The 14,108-nt window shown below is 40.3% G+C and overlaps 1 non-coding gene across 1 annotated transcript; it reads right to left on the bottom strand.

Moving 5' to 3' along the window:
• Positions 1–8,950: 8,950 nt before the first annotated feature.
• trnar-ucu (transfer RNA arginine (anticodon UCU)) lies at positions 8,951–9,041 on the bottom strand. The gene is given in 2 exon segments: positions 8,951–8,986; positions 9,005–9,041. It is a non-coding gene; the product is annotated as a tRNA-Arg (tRNA).
• Between the last annotated feature and the right edge of the window lie 5,067 nt (positions 9,042–14,108).

The following is a 14,108-nucleotide window of genomic DNA, read 5'->3' as shown; positions in this document are numbered from 1 at the left end:
AATAAGCACAACGTCATATTTATATGAACCAAAACTGCATTCTACTAAACCCTGAAACTCTGAAAAATCACTACAAACTCTATGTTTTGTAAAATGGCTTATTTCACAGACACAGAAACAAATAGGCTCACCCTCAACATATTCCAACACTTACAAAAATTATGATGTAAACTTAAAGGTTTACCAGTAGTACAGGGGTATTATTAATCTATTCATGCAACTTTTAGACACTTGTCTAATACAGAGCTAACAACTGCATTGATAGCGGGTAGCAGGGCTTTGACAATGCTGTGCGGTGGGGTTTAAAATGACTTTGTAGGCCAGGACTTTAAAACCTTACCCCATTGTAACATTTTCAAATTAGCCTCCAACCCCTAAAATACTAAGACATGTTTTTTGTATCATATGTATCATGTTGTTATACTATGTACATTAATGTGGTTTATAATTTTGATTTAATTTGACATAATTTTATCATATTCTTAATTACAAATTCATATATATAAATAACAAATACTATATAATAATAGTAATAATAATGCAAAAACATATTAAGCAATCATATTTTTACTTACAGAATAATATATTTAAAATAACAATATAATAATTTAATAATAATAATAATAATAATAATAATAATAATAATAATAATAATAATTTAAAAACATATTAAACAAAACTCACCCTGACTTTGTCACAACCTCAGGATGGGGAACCTCTGCTGTAGACCCTCATCCACTCTGTCAACAGTTTGTAGGTGACATGTGCAGAAACATGAAAACTCAGTCTTGGTGGGGTGTTTCTGTCCAGTGGTCTGATCTGATACAACTTTCTACTACATTTCATATTCTATTAAAATATAACAAATTAGTAGTTCATAAAAAAGTGCTCCTGCTACTCTTATGAGTGTCTCTACAGCCCCTCATTGCTCCCTTGCATTACAGAGCATGACACGTGCTCTTCACATTGAAATTCACATTCATGTTGATGTAGGACTCGTCAACACAAAACTGTACAAAAATACATGAAATACATAAACAATACAAACATTAAGAACAGAAACCACTTTCAATCTGACATTTCACAGTATAGAAATTAAATAAGTTTGAATTACCTCATGGTTTTCCTCAGGCTCGGAGCCAGGCCCCATGTTGCCATCAGTGTCAGAAGCTGAGCGCTCTGTGTAAGATTCAGAATAACGTTCAGCTGTGTGCGGTGGAGAGGGGAAATGGAGATGCAGAGCAGGCAGAGTGTCTGTGAGACGGGTTTCTGTCCTGCTTGTCCTGCAGAGCCTCTCTTATCTGAAATGGCACTGGACACAACCAAAGCAGCAACGTCCCACAGGCAACAGGTCCTTAAGAGAGAACACTGTCAAATTTAACATTCAATAAAAGTCCACAGTTTTGACCATTTTCAGTTGAATTAATCCTCCGCATCAAATGCATTGAGACCATACACAGCTTTCAGATGCCTTGTACTTTAAGATATGTTGTATATTTAGGCTACCCTGTTATTGCTTGAATAAAATGTTATTTTATGAGAGCAGTAAGAAAAAGGGGGAACAAAGATATATAATTCAATTAATAATTTTAAGCACTCTTGCTATTAGAAATAACTAAGATGAAGGCCTAAACTGGCTATCTAGTAACTGTTTAAAAATAAATGGTTTTCCGTGAGTGTGCTAAAGAAATGAACTTCTCATTTCTGTCATTACAGTGAACTAACTGGAATACGTACAGCATACACCTAACAATTGCTAAGAATTAAATGCTTTTCTTTATGAAATGTAAGATTAGTGCTCAAAATAATTAGACATCTATATTTCTAACTGGGCTTGATTATGTTGACTGTTTATGGCTGTGCTTTGCCATTAATTCCAGTTTTCACCTTGTTCTCTATGGGTTGGTTTCAGAGCATGATTAGCACTAGTTTAAGTACATTACTCAGAATATGTCACTCACCATTGTTTGGTATACAAAATGATTTAGCCTGAAGGACAATAAAGCATTGGTATATAGTACTATACTAGGCTAGCAAAAGTAATTTACCCATGTACATAAACAACCTACAGTCTGAATTCAACCTTCTTGGCTCTGACTCACATGTACCAACTTTTAAAATCTCAATTTGACTTACTAGTAAAAGTTACAAAGTGAGAGGGATTTAACCATAGACAAAGAACGATAGGTTGCATATGCAACCCCGGTTATCTGAGAAAAGAAGGACTGCCCAAGGGGGAGGGGTTTTCAGCGTGCATCGCTGGAACGCATCGAAGACTTTTGTCTATCAAAGCTGCCATTGGCCCTTGTGCCCGTCACTCAAACAGGACCCTTCCACTTCCTGTTTGTATAAAAGGTGACGTCTGCACAAGGACTTCCTCTTTTTGCCGGGAGCTTGAACTCCCGCGCGAGCTTGCAACCCTTGGGCAGTGCTTGTTTTCTCAGATAACCGGGGTTTCATACGCAACCTATCGTTATCTTTCGAGTCAGAAGCACTGCCCAAGGGGGAGGTGTTACAGTATAACCAAACCGTCGCAAGGGAGGAGGCAGCGAGCTGGTAAGAGAGCCTGCCCCGAGGCGAACCTACTAGGAGCCGTACCAACTCTATGATAGAACCACAGGGGCCCCTTGGGCCACATCTGGGCTGCTCAGACGCGAAGACCACAGTCACGCTGAACTGGGAAGAAATAAGCAATGGTGTATCCACAGGCAACAAGAACTTGTGCCTACCATGAAGCCTAGTAATAGCAGTCTCCTGCTCTACTAGCAGGGCTAGGAGCAGGGCCAATACCCAGACCACACCATATAAGCACAGGTTGCAGTCCGTTGAGCCCGTGCTCAACATACAACGGGCTACCCAGACTAGATAGCCACTGCTGGATAGTTCAATTACGAATAATGGAACTATATACACAGTGGACCAACAAGAACCAACTCAAGTGCCTTCCGCTGGACACCGCAGCAGTGGCCTCAGCACTAGCATAGCTAGGGCGGGGCCACAGACTGCTGGCAAAGGAACTATATAAATAGCGAAGCACGAGTGCCCTCGCTAACAACAGGAGCAGTTGTCCATTCTAAACTTAATAAGGAGCGGACAAGCTCAACTGTATATTCTAAAGAACTATATACACTGCGGGGCGCAGGAGCCAGTTCATGCACCACACACATGACACAGGAGCAGGATACCCACTGCGGAAGCTAGCGGCAACAGATGCTCTAATGATGTCAATAAATGAACTATATACACAGCGGGGCACAAGAGCAAACTCAAAGCCTACTGCTGAATACAGCAGCAGCGGCCCTCAGCACAGCTAGTATAGCTAGGGAGGGGCCAAGGCCTGCTGACAAAGGAACTATGTACAATGGCGGGGTACACGTGTAAAAAACACATGCACTCCCACCTATAGAATGAACTGTATACAAGTCACAGTCCGGTAGGAAGGGATAACGGTTCTGCATTGCTTTTCCCAAGCATGCTCAACAGGGGCAGACAGGGATAGAAAAGCCAGGAGCCAGTGCCTAACAGGCTACTGCGACTCAGCTGAAGCCAACACCGGATTCCCAATAAGAGGAACTGGGCCCGTCACGTCCAGCCTGTACAACCGAACAAAGGTGTGCGGCAAGACCCAACTCGCAGCCGCACAGATGTCTGCCAGTGGGGCGCCTTGGAAAAAGGGCCCACGACGTGGCTACACCTTGAGTCGAGTAGGCCACCAGGTGTTCAGGCACTGGGGCTCCAGTTGACTCATAAGCCGTGGTAATGGTGTCCACAATCCAGTGCGAGAGGCGCTGCTTTGAAAGCGCCCGGCCACAAACAATTGGTCCGAACATCGAATGTCCTTGGTGCGCTTCAAATAGCACCTGAGAGCCCGCAGCAGGTCAACAGGTGTAGCCTACTCTCCTCCTCCGAAGAGAAGGGTGGAGGATGGAAAGCCATCAACTCAATAGGCCTGTTGATATGGAAAGGAGACAGCACCTTCGGGAGGAATGCAGGATTAGGTCAAAGTGTAACCCTGGAACCATCTCCTGCAAAACGGACACACACAGGGTGAACAGACAGGGCATGTGACTCGCTGACGTGATTGCCAGCAAAAACGCCGTCTTCAGTGACGCAAACCTTAAGTCATATGACTGCAAGGGCTCAAATGGGGCCTTAGAAAGCGTGTCCAGCACTACATTAAGGCGCCATGCGGGCAAAGAAGGAGCGTGGGTAGGCCTCTGCCTACGTGCACCTTTCAGAAACTGCGCTGCTAAAAAATGAGGGTCCGGAGGCTCGCCATCAATCCTGACATGACATGAGGAGAGGGCGGCTAAATAAACCTTGAGCAGCCAGTAGGGCACAGATCTGGTCCATCTTGGTGCAGCATCTCGCCCCCTGTCTTTCAGGACGTGACTAGGACCCCGCGGGTCCGGTCCCTGACAGAGGGGGCAGATCACGTCACCACTCCAAGCCGGTAGCATGCGGTGGCCACACGTGGCACAGCAGCGGGGACGGGAGGAGGAGGAACGGGGTCTCTCCATACCGTCAATACCACGCTCGATATTGTTATTTTATATATATTATTTTGTAAGTAAAAATATGATTGCTTAATATGTTTTTGCATTATTATGACTATTATTATATAGTATTTGTTATTTATATATATGAATTTGTAATTAAAAATATGATAAAATTATGTCAAATTAAATCAAAATTATAAACCACATTAATGTACATAGTAATACAACATGATACATATGATACAAAAAAACATGTCTTAGTATTTTAGGGGTTGGAGGCTAATTTGAAAATGTTAAAATGGGGTAAGGTTTTGAAGCCCTGGCCTACAAAGTCATTTTAAACCCCACCGCACAGCATTGTCAAAGCCCTGCTACCCACTATCAATGCAGTTGTTAGCTCTGTATTAGACAAGTGTCTAAAAGTTGCATGAATAGATTAATAATACCCCTGTACTACTGGTAAACCTTTAAGTTTACATCATAACAAGTGTTGGAATATGTTGAGGGTGAGCCTATTTGTTTCTGTGTCTGTGAAATAAGCCATTTTACAAAACACAGAGTTTGTAGTGATTTTTCAGAGTTTCAGGGTTTAGTAGAATGCAGTTTTGGTTCATATAAATATGACGTTGTGCTTATTTCAGTCTGCTGTGTGTGTTTCCTGAAGACTGATTGCATTTTCACTATGTAGTTTGCAGATTACTCCTAGAAGTTATATAAATAATTTTACAAAACTTAAAATTTGCAGTAAAATACTATTTGTGCTTATTATATCCTTGCAATGTGGTCCCTATTTCTGTGTTTTGTATGTGTGTCATGCTTGCAGTTGTCACCATGTATTTGTAGGTTTGAAAAATAAGGTATTTCCAAAGGAATAGAAACTTAAGTGTTTCTCACTTTATTTACAATAGATACCTGATGTACTTTGTCACCAGAACCTGGTATAACTTTGAAAAAGAAGCCAAGAGTGAAAGACTGAATAGAATATATATGGAATATGCTGGAAATGACATTACTCTGTACAGGTCAGTGTTTCTTTCTGTCCAATGTTGGTGTTGTGAACAAGAAATTAATGATTACAAGTATCTATAAAACATTTCATGGAGTATCTTTTTCTACTTCTGACTATGTTCCATGTTGTAAAATGCTTGTTTGTCACAATAAAAGTCACCATTGTGTGTGTGTGTGTGTGTGTGTGTATTTTATTAATTCTATACATTAAAGCACAAACAAATCATATATACATATATTATTTATTACATATGAGTATTCACAAATAGTGCTTCACTGTGTCTCTCTAAGAAAAGTGGTGTGCATGTCTTTAGTGTCTATTGATAAATAAAACCTAACAAGATATATATATATGTTTGTGTGTGTGTGTGTGTGTGTGTAATGGAATGAAATGCAGTATATTCTTAAATATGATACATGTTAAGGCTACGTTTGAGCATTCACTAATGTAACAAATATAATAAGTACAGTGCTGGTCAAAATGTACAGATATAATTCTATACATTTCACTGTTGTTCTCTATTGTCTATTGATAAATATAAACTAAAGAGATATAGGTATGTGTGTTTATCTGTGTTTGCTTAAATATATATGTAATGACATGCAATATATGTAAGTCTATACATTACTTAATCGATTTTGTCTTACCTTTTTATTTTGCAAACACAGTATCATCCTAAGCCTAATCATAAAACATATAAATTAAAAACACATGTGGGTTCAAATCCCACTCTGAGTAAATATTCATATTTCTTTTTAATTTACTAAAACAGTATCATAAAACATTGTAACCTTAAATATATATAAAACGTTTATTTTTCTTATTTTTTAATTTACTAAAACAGTATAATCAAACATAATCTAAAATAAAATATATATGTGTATTTACAACTTTTATTTTTCTTAAATGTATACAATATAATCTTGTATATATATATAAAACTTTTATTTTTCTTATTTTTTAATTTACTAAAACAAATCATAAAACATTTTAACCTAAAATAAAATATAAAACTTTTATTATCTTATTCTCTATATAACCTTAAATATATATATATATTTAAAACTTTTCTTATTTTTTAATTTACTAAAACAGTTTCATAAAACAATATAACCTAATATATATATATAACTTTTCTTATTCTTTTTATTTACTAAAACAGTATCATAAAACAATATAATCTTATATATATATATATATATATATATATATATATATATATATATATATATATATATGTATTTAAAACTTCTATTTTCTTATTCTCTATATAACCTTTAATATATATATATATATATATATATATATATATATATATATATATATATTTAAAATGTGTCTTATTTTTTAATTTACCAAAACAGTTTCATAAAACAATATAACCTATATATATATATATAACTTTTCTTATTCTTTTTATTTACTTAAATAGTATCATAAAACATTATAACCTAAAATATATAAAACTTTTTTTTTCTTATTTCTTAATTTTCCAACACAGTATCATGAAAACAATATAACCTTAAAAACACAGTTTACGCTATTAAACGTTACATCTCCACACCAGCAGGGTGAGGTGCACTTGGACACTCACCATGATGGATGTCACCCTAACAAAATGGCTACCATCTTACCAGATGACCTATGACCTTACAAATGGCCGATATCAGCCAAGATGGCTGACATCCAAAATAGCCGATATCATCCAAGATGGCTGACAAGGGAGGGTCAAATGGTAACCCAAGGGGGGTGCTGGGAAGGAGAGAGGAGTTCCCGTTCAAAGGTTCATAGGGAGGGCGGGACTTCCAGCTGTCAAAATAAGTGATGCCGCCATCTATACTACTTCTGTGGCTGTCTGTGGCTGGACCGGAGGGTTGGACCTGGGTTTCTCTTCATTACGAATACATCTTTCGCTGCCCAGGTGCCCACATGCCTGACCTGCTTTTCAGCTGGATCACAGCTCCGCCCCAGCAGGGTAGAGCATCCAAAAATGGTACAAACTCATCCACGTATTGCAGTGTTTCCGGGAGAGCTGGCATACTGAGCGAGAAAGTCAACACTGACAGTGTGGCGAGAGACATAATGTATGTGCTCTGTAATGTCATTGCTGTCAGGTGAGAGATTTCTATGATGTCATCGCTGATATAGCAGTGAAGTGAGAGGAAGAGGAAGGGATAGCACGTGTGTGGGCTCACTGGCTGCCTCAGCTAGAATGGGTGAATGAGAGAGTGCAGGAACGGAACGCAGGAAATATACAATTGTATGTGACAGGCCGCTGTCTGTCACGGCACGGCTGCTGCTGACGTCTGCTGATGAGGTGCTCATGTGCCACAGCTGTGTTGTCACTCCCTCGCTAACAGGCTGTGGACTCACGGTTGCGGGCAATGAGCACCGAGGCGATTGTGACGTCAGTGGCAGCTGTGCCTTCTCTATTTAATCCCTCTCCTTCCCAGATGGAGGCAGCTAACCCGCTGAGAAGGAGGACTGACACTCCCAACCCTGACTGCCCGGAGCACCCTGTTTTGTGTGGATGTTTCGTTTTGGTTGTTTTTACCCCTTGTATTTTGTCCCGTTTACCCTGTGAACCACAATAAAGCCCGGACACCAACGGAACCAGAGATTCTCTCCATCCCTGTTTCTGGCTTTTACATTGTATTATGCATATTCTGAATCGATTTGTAATGTATATTCATGATTTATTGATTGAAAGAGTTCTGTTTCTTCTGGCTAAACTTGTTTGCACATTGAATATTGAATTGTAGTGTCTGTGTGTGTGTGTGTGTGTGTGTGTGTGTGTGTGTGTGTCACTAGAAGTCCAGCACACTATCCATTGTGGCACAGAACCACAAAACTGTACGACGAAGATACTCTTCTGCATGCCTGCAGATGACCGGGCGTCTCAGCATGATTTGACAAGTAGCATTTACAGTTGTGTTTTTTAAATCCCTGTCTCGCTGATTTTGAGACGGATGGAAATGATGGGTTCTTCTATTTGGTAAAATGGCTTTGCTCACTCGAGAAGCAGCCAGGTTAAGCGGGCAATAATGCACAAGTAGCTCTGTCTTGCGAATCTTGGAACTGTCCATTGGACGTACACGGCGTCAGTCGTCAAGAAATGTCAAACAAGGAATGCCCACAACGATGGTGGGATAGAAAGCCACGGGTGCAAAATACAACGGCTTAGTAGTCCATGGCCTTAAGTACAAGGCCACCTGATCCAGCTGTTCCCGGAGATGCAACTGACACGGAGGGGGACTGGTACAGTGACAGTGGCTAGGAAAAGAAGCAGCGTATGAGGTCTTGATAGTCAAGCAAGGATTTGGGACAAAGTTGGCATTCCAGAAAAGTAAGAAGTGAAGGCATCAGCGAGGCACTTGACTGCAAGATACCTCTGGCTGTCACGAGGAAGCCCAGCAAGCTCTAAGTTTCATGAAGTGAGCACTGACTCTGGTGGGACTCGAACCCACAACCTTTGAATGACCACTGCCCTTTTCACTAGAAGTCCAACGCGCTATCCATTGCGCCACAGAGCCACACAAGACGTTTGTCACCATACTGTTCTGCACACCTACTGATGACGGGGCATCTCAGCGTGCTTGTACAAGTAGCATTTTCAGATGTGTTTTTTAATCCCTGTCTCGCTGATATTGACACAAAAGGAAATGATGGGTTCTTCTTTTAGATAATGCGGCTCATGTTGACTTGACTGTGAGGGGAAGTATTTGTCAAGCACACTGTCTGTGTCTGTCTGGCTGTCTGTGTGTGTCTGTGCTTGTGTGTGTGTGTCTCTGTGTGTGATGTGGGACAGTGCCCTGTCTGAGTGCCAAATATATTATATTCCCACCATTGTTGCAGCAAGATTGTGTAACCCATATATGAATTTAAGCTTTGTGTATGGCTCCGGAGAGGACAGGTACAGTAGTTCTGTGCAGGTTATTTTTAGAAAAACATTTTCATCCAAGGACATAGAAAGAACATAATGTAAGACACAGGAGACGTGTGTGTTAAAGTTTGAGGTACCTCATTACCATCATCTAGTTGCCCAGAAACCAAAGGGAGTCCTCTTGTATATGATAGCAAGTTCTTTAGAAAAACTTTAGATGTGTCTTGCCCAGTGACCATCTCCGGAGCGCTTCGTTGTAGCTCAATAAACTTTTTTGGTATTATTTCAGTTAAATCAGGTCCTGATTATTCCTTGTCCGCCTGTTTATTGAGGGAGTAAAATTTGTCCCTATTAGTGCGTCTGTGTCTGTGTCTCTGTGTGTGTGTGTCTGTGGAGGGTTGACATTTTTGATATCCATAACATCAGAGCAGATGAGCTGAACATGTTTCTCATTATGCAGACTGGGCACACTATATTGAATAGCGATAACACTACACACATATGAACACCAAATTATTGCTGAATCTATAGTTATGTTAACTCTGAAAATGATAAAATGATCATCTGAAACACACAACAATAAAGCAACGAACATCATTCCACAAAGCAAAGCGAGCACATACAAGGATACTGTAAATTGTAACTGTACGCATACACTAATGTACAAGCACAATGACCATGAACTCAGACCCAATTCTTGGTGGGGGGGGTTTAAGACTAGAAAAGTCACTGGTGCCATCACTGGTATACATTGATTACAGATCGGGCCCTGTGTTCAGTGTGGCCACTGCTACCTACCTACATACCAGAGGAGGCTGGTGCATAGAGGTGCGAGAGAGCAGTTCTGGATCAAACACACCTGCTGCTGCGCTCTGCTCTCCAATGCGCACTGCAGGTCAGTCTCAGGACCAGACAGTGCGCAGTAAGTTGACCATTGAAATACTCTTGCTGTGCTGGATTTTATTTCTGCTATGACACTGACAATTTGATGAATGGTGATAGCTAGTTTAGGGTTACCATACATCAGAGGAGGCTGGTCCACAGAGGCAGAGGAGGTTGCTCCTCCTCTATCTTTGAGTGTTTAGCTGTTACTGTTTCTTCAGTTATATTTGTACTATATTACCTTGTTATAGTGTTAAAATGTATTTTCATTTAATAGTGTGGTTTTTCAAAGTAAATACTTTTTATATACATTAATCATATTAACTAAAACAAATATGATTTTCTTTTTAGTAAAAATAATACTAATCGTTAATGTTATTTATTGTTTGTTATTGATTGTTAAAAAAATGGAAAAGTGGAAAAGTTGTCTGTATTGTCTTGTGTTCATGGCAAGAAGGCATCACCGTTGTCTATTGTGTTCATTTTAAAATACATTTGTCACTAGCAAATGGTAGCAAATATGGTGGTACATTAATGCTGGATTGTTATGAATAGCCCAGCTTATCCTTGTAATTTGCTTCAATCTTGACTTACAAACTGAGTTTTTAAAACCAATTTTAAAAGCATGCCCCCAGACCCCCCTAGCAGACCTCTCTGTAATAATCATGGCCTCCTTATGGCCCCCGCCCCATTTTCAAAATCCTAGAATCAGTGAAATGATTTTTGTCCTGTTTTTCATGTTGTACAGAATTGATTTCTTATTATCATGGTTGTACAGTAAACTGTCCAATTTATTAATTCGGGACCGTTTAGCCTGGAGCTTAGGCTCACTCAAATCTTCCTCTTGAAAGTGGTGACTGCAGACGATAGTATGAGGGGTTATGCTGAACTGCTCACACCAAATATTTTGTATCCACTTTTTGAGAGTATCTTCCATGGTAGGGAAAGTATGAAAAGAAAGCTCAACACGCAGTTGAACTAGAGGAAGCCTCACGCAGTGGGACATCTGATACCCCACTCCCACGCTGTTATTGTGAAAATGGTGCGGTCGAAACACTTGGCCAGTCAGATGTGCGGAACACACTGATGTGCATTTTGCAGCTCAGCAAAGCGGAAACTGACTAGCTAGTCAAAATGCCTCACCAAAGGCAAAAATCAGGGGACAGAGAGGAAAAGGAATCGAAAGAAGCAGAGAGGCAATGGCCACATTTCTTGCAAAGCATGAACACCAGGTATGATAGGCGAAGCTGAACATGGCAAAAGTGAGGAGCTGGTAGACTCGCAAATAAAACGTCAGCTAGAAAGCTTAACCTTTAAGTAACGTTAGCACATTCACTTCACTAGATAAGAAAAAAAAACACTGCTTCACTGGCCATGCGAAGGGCTGTGTACCAACCCGGTATTAAACGGACCCCGGTGCTAAATGATTAAAGACTGTAGTATTGATGAGCTCCGACGTTACGGTTCTTTTGAACGTGTCGGTGTCATTGGAAATCACGCAGCTGCAGCCGCTGCTCTGCTCTGTCGGACTGACACACACACACACACACACACACTATGGCAGGGATGGCGAACCCGTAATGCAACGTCTGAATTTCAGTGTGAATACATACACAATAAAATAGCACCCTTCCCAGTAGCTAGAAATACCACGCATTAGGCTGCTATGGGTTAGATCATGGGTTTTCAAACCGGTCCTGGAGTACCCCCTGCCCTGCTGGTTTTTGTTCCAATTTAGGTTTTAATTACTTAATTGAATGGTATATTGCTTTGTTAGGTCAATTAAGGATTCAATTAAGCAATTTAAGACCTCAGTTGCAGTGAACATTTTGTCAGGGTTCACATCGCAAAATGTGAGACAAATTCACCTCCATTTGCGATGTATTTTCTTCATCGATTCGCTGATTCTGCGATGCATTAAAATACGTTTTTCCGTCCCAAATCAAGCATCAAGAATGCGTATAAGCAATGCTGAGGTACCTCCCCTTTAAGATACGCATATATTTTTTTTTTTATTGTGACGCCCGAGAGGCGGCCCGCACTCCGTGCCCTGTTACCCGAATCCCGTCCCTCATTGGCCAGCGGGTCTGTCACTCATACAGGGCAGGGCTGTAGCTTTCCAATTACACCAGACACGCCCATATCCGAGTACTTGGCTGCGCTGCGGGTTTGTGTGAGAACAAATAATCACCACTTTTGATAATTGGTAGACCAATTTAAGTTGCTAATCAAGCAACTCGTGTTGCTAAGCAAAATTATATTTGATTAGCATAACTACTATGCAAATTTGAGACAACAAAATGTACGCTGCAGTTGGAACAAAAACCAGCAGGGCAGGGGGTACTCCAGGACCGGTTTGAAAACCACTGGGTTAGACGATTGCACTGACTCCTTTTTTCACACGCAAAATTACATCGAGAGCAACAGACATGGATGGTCACTACTACTGAGTTCAGGCAATAATTACTATGCATGCTATTTAAAGTCGTTCACATTGTCTGGCAAACCCAGCGGATTGTACATCACGCATCACACTCCCCTCACACAGACGCACACAAAGAAAGATATAGAGAGACACAGAGAGAGACAGATAGAGAGAGAGAGAGAGCGCTACAGTAATTAACGGAGCACAAGAGGTGGCCGCCGAGGCCACACAAAACACGACAAAGTCAGCACAGTTTCCAAATCGACCCTATTATTTAAAATATATTCAAACTCGGCATTTACGTTTTCAAAGGAGCACAATCTGCCGGTTGTCGTGGTTGGATCGATCCATAATAATGCTAACAATGTTCCAATTTACCAACTTACATAGCTAGCTAGCGTTAACTAATTTTACTCAGATCAGTGTAATGTGTGATGCGCTGCATCACTACACTGCATGCTCACGCAGCAATGACGCAGTGACACAAATGGAACTGGCTGGCACTTATTCTGCTCGGTGATATTCTTGGTTGTTCCATGGTGGTGCTAAAGTGGGGCTGTAGCCTAACCAAGCCATACCCCGCCGCCACCCCTGACGCTGTGCAAGATTTCTATGAGGGCAATTATTGCTGTGAGTGACCTAGACAGATGTCATCATGGGCAGACTCTCTCTATATATATTTTTTTTCACAATAATTCATATTGTCTTGTGCATCATAATAATTGTAACCAGGTGGCTGATGTGTACACTCTACCCTTGGCTAAATTACTGACCATGCCACTCGTTTCGCCCAAATAGTTTTAGATATAATGCGCACAACTCAGGTTTCCCCCTACAAGATCTTTTTAATCAAATAAAAGTAAGCAGAGACCGGAATAAATTGTACAAAATGTTTAACAGTTTATTACAAGCAAAAATCCAAGAATAAAAGCAGGATATGCAATAAACGATTCAATAATTATTCATCTTAAATGCCACAGGCGAACTGGGGTTAGTGAAGTAAAATAAACAAATAAACCACACTACAAACCAAACTCTAAATGTGAAAACAAATCGTGATCATTGTAACAACTCAACTCCAAAAAAGAAACCATTCAAATAAGAAACCCCAACTACCCGTTCACCAAGTGGCAATTAGACAGATGACTTTTAAAACTATTGTACGTTACAAATCATAATATAACAATAGTTTAAAGATGGATAAAAACAAAGAAAAAAATACATAAAATCCATTGTCAGCATGATTAAACAAAAGTTACCTAAAATGCAGTTTAAATCCAGTTACCTCGGGGAGGACAGGTATGCAGAGCAGCTTCCTTCATCCAAATCCTGTCACAGAAAGTTAGATGCGTTGGGAGCTGTGAACACAGGTGGGACTTGATAGGGGTGGGACACTTTCCTGGTTTTCTT

Source organism: Amia ocellicauda, chromosome 12 (assembly GCF_036373705.1).
Source record: "Amia ocellicauda isolate fAmiCal2 chromosome 12, fAmiCal2.hap1, whole genome shotgun sequence".
NCBI lineage: Eukaryota > Metazoa > Chordata > Actinopteri > Amiiformes > Amiidae > Amia > Amia ocellicauda.
The sequence above is the reverse complement of the archived record's forward strand: the minus strand, read 5'-3'. Positions and strand labels throughout refer to the sequence as shown.